This window comes from Arachis hypogaea, chromosome 3 (assembly GCF_003086295.3).
Source record: "Arachis hypogaea cultivar Tifrunner chromosome 3, arahy.Tifrunner.gnm2.J5K5, whole genome shotgun sequence".
NCBI classification, from domain to species: domain Eukaryota; kingdom Viridiplantae; phylum Streptophyta; class Magnoliopsida; order Fabales; family Fabaceae; genus Arachis; species Arachis hypogaea.
In genome coordinates, this window is record NC_092038.1 from 56,463,575 (window position 1) to 56,476,046 (window position 12,472).

The 12,472-nt window shown below is 39.0% G+C and overlaps 1 non-coding gene across 1 annotated transcript; it reads left to right on the plus strand.

Annotated features, from left to right (window-relative positions):
• The first annotated feature begins 9,510 nt into the window (after window positions 1-9,510).
• LOC112792972 (small nucleolar RNA R71) lies at window positions 9,511-9,618 on the plus strand. Its single transcript, XR_003197687.1, has one exon. It is a non-coding gene; the product is annotated as a small nucleolar RNA R71 (small nucleolar RNA).
• Window positions 9,619-12,472: the final 2,854 nt, after the last annotated feature.

The window sequence follows — 12,472 nt, forward strand, 5'->3', positions numbered from 1 at the left end:
GGCTCTGCTACCTAGTCTCTGGAGACCTGAGATCCCATTTTCCTTGTTGGTTCTTCTGTGAACCCTGCTGCACTTTACTTTCAATTTCTGTTTGAGTTCTAATTGTTTCTAATTCAATTTCTGCTTTATTAACTGTGGCAATTCAATTTCTCTTTGTTTAGCTTCTGTAATCCCAGTCCTCAAATCCCTTTTATATTCAAGCAATTTACATTCCTTGCCATTTAAGTTACTGCAATTTACATTTCTTGCACTTTAAGTTTCAGTCATTTACTTTCTTGCTCTTTAAGATTCAGCAAGTTTATTTTCCTGTCCTTTAATTTACTGCAAATTCCCCTTCTCCCTTTATTTTCCAAGCAATTTAGCTTCTGTTAAATACAACCCACTCAACCAAAACTTGATTCGCTTGACTAAATCAACCACTAAACTAAAATTGCTCAATCCTTCAATCCCTGTGGGATCGACCTCACTTATGTGAGTTATTATTACTTGATGCGACCCGGTACACTTGCCGGTGAGTTTTGTGTTGGATCGCTTTCCACACATCACGCATCTCTATGCGAAATAACTTTTGCACGTGCGTGCCTTGTACGTGTGCACGCCCATCGATGCATTCCCAATTCTTGTTTCCTCATGCATTCTCCACTTTGCATGGTTTTCTCCTTATTTCTTCCATCCAATACTTGCCTTATGAACCTGAAATCACTCAACAAACACATCAAGGCATCAAATGGAATTAAAGTGAATTAAAATCACCAATTTAAAGGCCTAAAAAGCATGTTTTTACACTTAAGTACAATTCAAGGGAGAATTACAAAACCATGCTATTTTATTGAATAAATGTGGGAAAAGGTGAATAAATACCCTAAAATAAGCATAAGATAAACCACGAAATCGGGGTTTATCAAATCTCCCCACACTTAAACTAAGCATGTCCTCATGCTAAAATCAAGAAAGAAGCAAAAGGGTATGAACATTTATTCAATGCAAACTAACTAAATGCAACCTATCTATATGAATGCATCCACTTGGTCAAAACAAGTTAATTTCCAAGAATACATATACAAGCACAAGGGCTAAGGCAATAGCAATCAAATCAACCCATAATTAAATTGAATCATTGAAAGATTTTACAAACTTGCAAGAAAAGATGATCATGGGAGGGGACATGTAATTGAGCGATTGAACCCTCACCGGATGTGTATCCGCTCTAGGCACTCAAGTATATAGGGATGATTCACTCAATTCTCCCCTAATCATGCTTTCCAAGATTTGTTTTTCATCTAACAATCAACAATTATTTCATGCATGCATACAAATATCATGAGGGCTTTTCCATAGGTTGTAATGGGGCTAGGGTTAAGGTAAGGATGCATATGGTCAAGTGGACTAGAAATTGAATCTTTGATTAACCTAAGCTTCCCACCTAACCTATATAACAACCTATACAATTCAAAGCTAACCTAACTACCCATTCTTCACTTTTTCACACACTCATGCATTCCATTTTTGGTCACTACACATATGTATTGATTTTTTTTATTGCGCTTTACTTAGGACATTTTGTCCCCTTTTTATTGCTTGTCTTTTTCTTCCTTTTTCTATATATACATATATATATTTTGCTTTTTCTATCATTTTTTTCAAACTTGTACAAGAACATCAATGCATAAGGTTTACAATTGATTAATACATGAGTATGTACCCAATTCCCAAGATTCTCAACACAAATACAAAAACACACTTTTATCTTTACCCGATGTTCCCAACTCTCCCAAAACCAAATAATGAACACTCCCACTAGCCTAAGCTAATTAAAGATTCAAATTAATGACATTTATTGTATTTTAGGCTTGTAATGTGCTACAGTTAAGAACAAATGGATTAAGCATAGGCTCAAAATTTGCTAACAATGGAAGATAAAAGGTAGGCTATTTGGGTAAGTGAGCTATTTGAACAATGGCCTCAATCATATAAATGCATGTATACACAAAATAATGGACATAAAGAATCAAACAAACCAAAGATCACAATCATAGGAAGAGAATAATGCACACAAGAATGAAAATAAGTGGTTATGTATGATGTAACCACACAATTAGGCTCAAATCTCACATGTTTCCGTTCTTAGCTCAAGAACATGATCCATAAAATATATAATTTAAGCAAGTTCTAAAAAAAGTTTTTTTTTTCAATCAATTGGGGTGCCCTATAGATAAAATTCTTGGAAAATATAATGATTTTGACAAAGCTTAATATATACATATACAAAATAAGAAAATGCAACTAAAAATCCTAAAATGAAATGCAAAAGTGTTAGGGTTAGAAACTTGTCACCCAAAAACGCCAAGTGGTCGGACGACCTCTCCACACTTAAAATTTTGTACCATCCTCGGTGCATCCAAAGATGAGCAAGGGGGTATGGCGACCTTTCTAGTTGCCACCTCCAGCTGGTGGGTCAACCGGTTGCTGCATGTCCTTTTCCTACTTCCATTTTTGCTTATGGTGCATCAATCATGAAAAACAAAATAAACACCGTAAGATGAGAAAATACAAAAGCAAGGAAGTGTGAATTATTGGAATGAGGTAAATCACTAGAATTGAGTGTGTGAATTGATGTGACATTAATGAAAAATAGGTGTGTGGGTTCTAAAATTACACGCGATTTAGAACATATACACACTAGTACAAAAAGTTATATCACAATTACACAAAAGAAAACATTCACTTCACTCATTCTAGTGTACTTGAGATACTTTAAAAGACTTGTAGGCTAAAATAATCCAACAAGCAGTGAAGAAGCATAAAAGCATTCAAGCAAAAATCAAGCAATTGTGAAATTGGATAATGCATGGGCATTGATTGATGTGTAAGTAAATTTGATGAACAAATGGTATAGAGAGCTCACACATCAAACAATGACACATATTGAAGTTGTTGCAACACCTAAGTGACATAGAGGTGAAACACATGGATGCTATGGAACTTAGGAAAAAGAAGATAGAAGTGGAAATCCATCACATAGCAAGCATGGTCCACAAAGCTAAGTATGCTAAAAAATATGTTACTAGGTAAGATTTCGATCCAATTTCACAATTCTACAATCTCAATGCATGAAATAAGTGATGTGCATAAAGGTAACCCACAAACAAGCATCACCTAAAAAAATGCAATTATAATATACAATTGCCTAGCAATGGATGACGAATGCATGGTGGCCAAAACATGCAATTCAAAAGAGTTAAGAAGCTTAAAGGCAATGTAACATTCACTTGGTATTCACAAACATTAAGCATTAAGAACCCAAAACCAAGTGACAAAATATAACCTCAACAATTGAATCCAACAGTGACAATCAAAGAGAATTATGCTAAAATAGCATCAGTTAATACTTAGCAGCAATAAACGGCAAACAAAACTAATAATCCAACACTTATAATGAAAATTAGAAAATGAAATGAAAAATTAAACTAAATAATAAGTAGTGTTACATGATATTTAGTAGGGTTGGATGATGTTTGAAGGGTGGAAAGAGAAGAGAAGAAGGAAAGAAATGGAAGGAGGAGAAGAAAAGAAGGTGGGTGAAACAGGGCAATCCACGCGTGCGCGTCATGTACGTGTAAGCGTGGATTGATGAAATGGCAGTGACACGTACGCGCAAGGTACGCGTGCACGTGATGAGTTATTTGGAGCGGTGACGCGTACGCGTGAGGTACGCGTGCGCGTGCCTTGGGCACAAAGTTGGCACACTTCAGACACAACTCTCGGGTGAATGTATGGAAAGTGGAAACATTCAATCCACGTGTACGCGTGCATGACGCGTGTGCGTGGATGGTTGAAATTACTTGGGTCACTGGTGCACGAAATTGTGATCCTCAATAATGGCGCCAAAGACTTGGTGCTCTAAAACGTGAATCACACTTTGTCACAACTTCGCACAACTAACTAGCAGGTGCACTGGGTCGTCTAAGTAATAAACCTTACGTGAGAAAGGGTTGATCCCACGGAGATTGTTGGTATGAAGCAAGCTATGGTCATCTTGTAAATCTCAGTTAGGCGGATTCAAATGGTTATAAAGGTTTCGAAAATAATAATAAATAAAGCATAAAATAAAGATAGAGATACTTATGTAATTCATTGATGAGACTTTCAGATAAGTGTATGGAGATGCTTGACCCTTCTGAATCTCTACTTTCCTACTGCTTTCATCCAATCCTTCATACTCCTTTCCATGGCAAGCTGTATGTAGGGCATCATCGTTGTCAATGGCTACTTCCCATCCTCTCAGTGAAAATGGTCCAAATGCTCTTGTCACAGCGCGGCTAATCATCTGTTGGTTCTTGATCATGTCGGAATAGACTCCATTGATTCTTTTGCGTCTGTCACTACGCCCAACAATTGCGAGTTTGAAGCTCGTCACAGTCATTCAATCCCTGAATCCTACTCAGAATACCACAGACAAGGTTTAGACATTCCAGATTCTCAAGAATGGCCGCCAAAGGGTTCTAGCTTATACCACGAAGATCCAGATTAAGGAATCCAAGAGATACACGCTCGTTCTAAGGTAGAACAAAAGTGGTTGTCAGTCACGCGTTCATAGGTGAGAATGATGATAAGTGTCACGGATCATCACATTCATCATGTTGAAGTGCAGCGAATATCTTAGAATAAGAATAAGCATGAATTGAATAGAAAATAGTAGTAATTGCATTAATACTTGAGGTACAGCAGAGCTCCACACCTTAATCTATAGTGTGTAGAAACTCCACCGTTGAAAATACATAAGTGATTGTCCAGGCATGGCCGAATGGCCAGCCCCCCCAAAACACGATCAAAGGATCAAAATACAATCCAGAGATGTGGTCAGAAGACTCTCTCAGTACAACAGTAAAAAGTTCTATTTATACTAAACTAGCCACTATGGTTTATAGAAATAAGTCTAAGTGCAGAAATCCACTTCCGGGACCCACTTTGGTGTGTGCTTGGGCTGAGCTTGAGCTTTACACGTGCAGAGGCTTCTCTTGGGGTTAAATGCCAAGTTGTAACGTGTTTTTGGTGTTTAACTCTGGTTTGTGATGTGTTTCTGGCGATTTACTCCAGAATGCAGCATGGAACTGGCGTTGAACGCCAGTTTGCATTGTTTAAACTTGAATAAAGTATGGACTGTTATATATTGCTGGAAAGCTCTATATGTCTACTTTCCAACGCCGTTGAGAGCGCACCATTAAGAATTTTGTAGATCTAGAAAATCCATTTCGAGTGCAGGGAGGTCAGAATCCAATAACATAAGCAGTCCTTTTTCAGCCTGAATCAGATTTTTGCTTAGGTCCCTCAATTTTAGCCAGAAAATACCTGAAATTACAGAAAAAGCACACAAACTCATAGTAAAGTCCGGAAATGTGAATTTTGCATGAAAACTAATGAAAACATCCTTAAAAGTAGCTAGATCCTACTAAAAACTACCTAAAAACAATGCCAAAAGCGTATAAATTATCCGCTCATCACAACACCAAACTTAAATTGTTGCTTGTCCCCAAGCAACTGAAAATCAATTAGGATAAAAAGAAGAGAATATACTATAAATTCTAAAATATCAATGAATATTAGTTCTAATTAGATGAGCGGGACTTGTAGCTTTTTGCTTCTAAACAGTTTTGGCATCTCACTTTATCCTTTGAAGTTTAGAATGATTGGCATCCATAGGAACTCAAAGTTCAGATAGTGTTATTGATTCTCCTAGTTAAGTATGTTGATTCTTGAGCACAGCTACTTTTATGAGTCTTGGCCGTGGCCCTAAGCACTTTGTTTTCCAGTATTACCACTGGATACATAAATGCCACAAACACATGACTGGTGAACCTTTTCAGATTGTGACTCAACTTTGCTAAAGTCCCCAGTTAGAGGTGTCCAGAGTTCTTAAGCACACTCTTTTTTTGCTTTGGATCACGACTTTAACCACTCAGTCTCAAGCTTTTCACTTGGACCTGCATGCCACAAGCACATGGTTAGGGACAGCTTGATTTAGCCGCTTAGGCCTGGATTTTATTTCCTTGGGCCCTCCTATCCACTGATGCTCAAAGCCTTGGATCCTTTTAACCCTTACCTTTTGGTTTTAAGTGCTATTGGCTTTTTCTGCTTGCTTTTTCTTTTTCTTTTATAATTTTTTTCGCCACTTATTTTTTTCGCAAGCTTTTTCTTTTTCATTGCTTTTTCTTGCTTCAAGAATCAATTTTATGATTTTTCAGATCATCAATAACATTTTTCTTTTTCATCATTCTTTCAAGAGCCAACGATTTTAACATTCATAAACAACAAGATAAAAAATATGCACTGTTTAAGCATTCATTTAGAGAACAAAAAGTATTGTCACCACATCAATATAATTAAACTAATTTCAAGGATGAATTCGAAAATCATGTACTTCTTGTTCTTTTATTTTAAAAACATTTTTCATTTAAGAAAGGTTGAAGGATTCATGGAATTATTCATAGCCTTAAGACATAGTTACTAGACACTAATGATCATGTAATAAAGACACAAACATAGACAAACATGAAGCATAAAAACCGAAAAATAGAGAGATAAGAACAAGGAAGTTAAGGAATGAGTCCACCTTAGTGTGGGTGGCGCCTTCTTCTTGAAGGAACAATGGTGTCCTTGAGCTCATCTATGTCTCTTCCTTGCCTCTGTTGCTTGATCCCTAGTGATTTTGGAACTCCTATCCTTAGTTGCTCCCAATAATTGTGTGGAGAAAAATGTATCCTCTGAGGTATCTCAGGGATTTCTTGATGAGGGAATTTCTCATGCTCTTGTTGAGGTTCATGAGTGGGCTCTCTTGATGTGCAGAAAAATGCTCTACTAATGAGCTATGGACCCTTGAGATGAATCTCTCCATCTCCCATGACTCAGAGGTGGAAGCAATTGCCTTCCCTTTCCTCTTTCTTGAGGTTTCTCTGGCCTTAGGTGCCATCAATGGTTATGGAAAAACAAAAAAAATCTATGCTTTTACCATACCAAACTTAGAATGTTGCTCACCCTCGAGCAAAAGAAGAAAGAATATAAGAAGAAGAGGAAGATATGGAGGAGAGGGAGAGAGGTTTGGTTCGGTCATTTAGGATGGGTTTGGGTAGGAAAGAGATTTTGAATTTGAAGGTTGGTGGGATTTATGGGGGAGAGTGGATGGATGTTATTGGTGAAGGGGTAATGGGGAAGAGAGATTGAGGTGATTGGTGAAGGGTATAGTGTTATTGGATTGTGTGAAGAAGAGAGAAGGTGAGTTGAGGTAGGTGGGGATCATGTGGGGTCCACAGATCCTGAGGTGTCAAGGATTTATCATTCCTACACCAATTAGGCGTGAAAATGCCCTCTGCATGCAATCTTGGCGTTTAACGCCAGATTGAAGCTTGTTTCTGATGTTAAACGCCCAAATGTAGCATGTTTCTGGCGTTTAACGCCAGCCTGATGCTTGTTGCTGGCGTTAAACGCCAGCTTTCCTCAGGGTGCAATCCTGGCATTTAAACGCCAGACTGTTGCTTGTTTCTGGCGTTCAACACCAGATTCATTCTCTGTTCTAGCGTTGAACGCCAGCCAGATGCTCCTTACTGGCGTTCAAACGCCATTAAGCTCTTCCTATAGGGTGTGCTGTTTCTTCTGCTATTTTTGATTCTGTTTTTAATTTTAGCAATTGTTTTGTGACTCCACATGATCATAAACCTAATAAAACATAAAAGAACAATAGAAATATAGATAAATAAAAATTGGGTTGCCTCCCAATAAGCACTTTTTTAATGTCACTAGCTTGACAGTGAGCTCTCATGGAGCTTCACAGATCATCAGAGCATTGTTGGGACCTCCCAACACCAAACTTAGAGTTTGAATGTGGGGGTTCAACACCAAACTTAGAGTTTGGTTGTGGCCTCCCAACACCAAACTTAGAGTTTGATTTTGGGGGCTTTGTTTGACTCTATATTGAGAGAAGATTATCGTGCCTCTTTTCCATGTTTACAAAAGGATAACCTTGAGCTTTAAACACAAGGTAGTCCACATTCAATTGAAGGACTAACTCTCCTCTGTCAACATCAATCACAGCTCCTGCTGTGGTTAGGAAAGGTCTTCCAAGAATGATGGATTCATTCTCATCCTTCCCAGTGTCTAAGATTATGAAATCAGCAGGGATGTAAAGGCCTTTAACCTTTACCAACACATCTTCTACCAATCCATAAGCTTGTTTTATTGACTTGTTTGCCATCTCTAATGAGATTCTTGCAGCTTGTACCTCAAAGATCCCCAGCTTCTCCATTACAGAGAGTGGCATAAGATTTATACCTAACCTCAGGTCACACAAAGCCTTCTTAAAGGTCATGGTACCTATGGTACAGTATATCAAGAATTTACCAGGATCTTGTTTCTTTTGAGGTAGAGTTTGCTAAACCCATGTATCTAGTTCACTAATGAGCAAGGGAGGTTCACCTTCCCAAGTCTCATTACCAAACAACTTGGCATTCAGCTTCATGATGGCTCCTAGATATTGAGCAACTTGATCTTCAGTTACATCTTCATCCTCTTCAGAGGAAGAATAGTTCTCAGAGCTCATTAATGGTAAAAGGAGGTTCAATGGAATCTCTATGGTCTCTAGGTGAGCCTCAGATTCCTTAGGTTCCTCAGTTTGGAGCTCCTTTTTGTTCAGAGGACATCCCAGGAGGTCTTCCTCACTGTGATTCACGTCCTTCTCTTCCTCTTTGGATTCGGCCATTGTGATTATGTCAATGGCCTTGCACCTCTTTTTGGATTCTCTTCTGTATTGCTTGGGAGAGTACTAGGAGGAGTTTCAGTAATTTTCTTACTCAGCTGGCCCACTTGTGCCTCTAAATTTCTAATGGAGGACCTTGTTTCACTCATGAAACTTAAAGTGGCCTTAGATAGATCAGAGACTATGTTTGCTAAGCTAGAGGGGCTCTACTCAGAATTCTCTATCTGTTGCTGAGAAGATGATGGAAAAGGCTTGTTATTGCTAAGCCTGTTTCTTCCACCATTATTAAAGCCTTGTTGGGGCCTTTGTTGATCCTTCCATGAGAAATTTGGATGGTTCCTCCATGAGGAATTATAGGTGTTCCCATAGGGTTCACCCATGAAATTCACCTCTGCCATTGCAGGGTTCTCAGGATCATAAGCTTCTTCTTCTGAAGATGCCTCTTTAGTACTGTTGGATGCATTTTGCCATCCATTCAGACTTTGAGAAATCATGTTGACTTGCTGAGTCAACATTTTGTTCTGAGCCAATATGGCATTCAGAGCATCAATTTCAAGAACTCCCTTCCTTTGAGGCGTCCCATTATTCACAGGATTCCTCTCAGAAGTGTACATTTATTGGTTATTTGCAACCATGTAAATGAGTTCTTGAGCTTCTGCAGGCGTTTTCTTTAGGTGAATGGATCCACCTGCAGAATGGTTCAGTGACATCTTAGAGAACTCAGATAGACCATAATAAAATATATCCAAAATGGTCTACTCTGAAAGCATGTCAGAAGGACACCTTTTGGTCATCTGCTTGTATCTTTCCCAAGCTTCATAGATGGATTCACCATCTTTTTGTCTGAAGGTCTGAACATCCACTCTAAGCTTGCTTAGCTTTTGAGGAGGAAAGAACTTAGCCAAGAAGGCCGTGACAAGCTGGTGCACGAAATTGCAATCACACTTTTGCAATCCCGCACAACTAACCAGCAAGTGCACTGGGTCGTCCAGGTAATACCTTACGTGAGTAAGGGTCGATCCCACGGAGATTGTCGGCTTGAAGCAAGCTATGGTTATCTTGTAACTCTTAGTCAGGATATCAATAATTATCAGGGTTGATTGTAAAAAGTAAAAGAACATGAAATAAGTACTTGTTTTGCAGTAATGGAGAACAGGTTGAGGTTTTGGAGATGCTCTATCTTCTGAATCTCTGCTTTCCTACTGTCTTCTTCTTCACGCACGCAAGGCTCATTCCATGGCAAGCTGTATGTAGGGTTTCACCGTTGTCAATGGCTACCTCCCATCCTCTCAGTGAAAATGTTCAACGCGCTCTGTCACAGCACGGCTATTCATTTGTCGGTTCTCAATCAGGTCGGAATAGAATCCAGTGATTCTTTTGCGTCTGTCACTAACGCCCAGCCCTCAGGAGTTTGAAGCTCGTCACAGTCATTCAATCCTTGAATCCTACTCAGAATACCACAGACAATGTTTAGACCTTCCGGATTCTCTTGAATGCCGCCATCAATTCTAGCTTATACCACGAAGATTCTGATTAAAGAATCCAAGAGATATTCACTCAATCTAAAGTAGAACGGAGGTGGTTGTCAGGCACATGTTCATAAGCGAGAATGATGATGAGTTTCACGGATCATCACATTCATCAAGTTGAAGAACAAGTGAATTCTTAGAATAGAAGCAAGCGTGATTGAATGAAAAACAGTAGTAATTGCATTAATCCATCAAGACACAGCAGAGCTCCTCACCCCCAACCATGGGGTTTAGAGACTCATGCTGTAGAAGATACAATGAGAAACGTGTAAAGTGTCATTCGGTAGAGATACAATATCAAAAGGTCCTATTAATAGTGAACTAGTAACCTAGGGTATACAGAATTGAGTAAATGACGTAAAAATCCACTTCTGGGGTCCACTTGGTGTGTGCTTGGGCTGAGCATAGAAGCTTTCATGTGTAGAGACTTTTTCTGGAGTTAAATGCCAGCTTTTATGCCAGTTTGGGCGTTTAACTCCAATTTTTGTGTCAGTTCCGGCGTTAAACGCCGGGAATTCTGAAGCTGATTTGCAACGCCAGTTTGGGCCATCAAATCTCGGGCAAAGTATGGACTATTATACATTGCGGGAAAGCCCAGGATGTCTACTTTCCAACGCAATTGAGAGCGCGCCAATTGGGCTTCTGTAGCTCGAGAAAATCCACTTCGAGTGCAGGGAGGTCAGAATCCAACAGCATCTGCAGTCCTTTTTCAGCCTCTGAATCAGATTTTTGCTCAGGTCCCTCAATTTCAGCCAGAAATTACTTGAAATCACAGAAAAACACACAAACTCATAGTAAAGCCTAGAAAAGTTAATTTTAACTAAAAACTAATAAAAATGTAATAAAAACTAACTAAAATATACTAAAAACATACTAAAAACAATGCCAAAAAGCGTATAAATTATCCGCTCATCACAACACCAAACTTAAATTGTTGCTTGTCTCCAAGCAACTGAAAATCAAATAGGATAAAAAGAAGAGAACATACTATAGACTCCAAAATATCAATGAAACTTAGCTCCAATTAGATGAGCGGGACTAGTAGCTTTTTGCCTCTGAACAGTTTTGGCATCTCACTTTATCCTTTGAGGTTTAGATGGTTGGCATCTATAGAAACTCAGAATTCAGATAGTTTTATTGATTCTCCTAGTTAAGTATGATGATTCTTGAACATATCTATTTTATGAGTCTTGGCCGTGGCCCTAAGCACTTTGTTTTCCAGTATTACCACTGGATACATAAATGCCACAAACACATAATTGGGTGAACCTTTTCAGATTGTGACTCATCTTTGCTAGAGTCCCCAATTAGAGGTGTCCAGGGTTCTTAAGCACACTCTTTTTGCCTTGGATCACAACTTCATTATTATTTTTTTCTTTCCTCTTTTTTTTTCGCATATGCTCTTTTTTTTCACTGCTTTTTCTTGCTTCAAGAATCAATTTGATGATTTTTGGTGGACGAAATTGTGATCACATCAATGTAGTATTCTTTGTTGTTGTATGGAATCCTTATTATGGCACTTATGTGTGGACACAACTCCGTTCAACTAACCAGCAAGTGTATTGGGTCGTCCAAGTAATAAACCTTACGTGAGTAAGGGTCGATCCCACAGAGATTGTTGGTATGAATCAAGCTATGGTCACCTTGTAAATCTCAGTTAGGCAGATAAAATTATGGAATTTAGAAAATCAAATAATAAAAAGAAATAATAAAAGGGATACTTATGCAGATTCATTGGTGGAAATTTCAGATAAGCATATGGAGATACTGCATGGCTCACGGACGCCTGCTTTCCTACTGCTTCAACTCAATCCTTCTTACTCCTTTCCATGGCAAGCTGTGTATAGGGGTTCACTGTTCGACGATGGCTACTTTGAATCCTCTCGGGAAAATGGTCCTCTGCGGCTGTCACTCGCATGGCTAATCGTCTGGAGGCATCACCTGGCCGAAAGCTACATCCCATCCTCGCAGTGAAAACTACGCTCACGTGCTCTGTCACAGCACGGCTAATCACTGGTTGGTTCCCGCTCCTACTGGAATAGAATCCCTTGATTCTTTTGCGTCTGTCACTAACGCCCAGCACTTGCGAGTCTGAAGCACGTCACAGTCATTCATTACCGGAATCCTACTCGGAATACCACAGACAAGGTGAGACTTTCCGGATTCCCAGGATCCTACTCGGAATACCACAGACAAG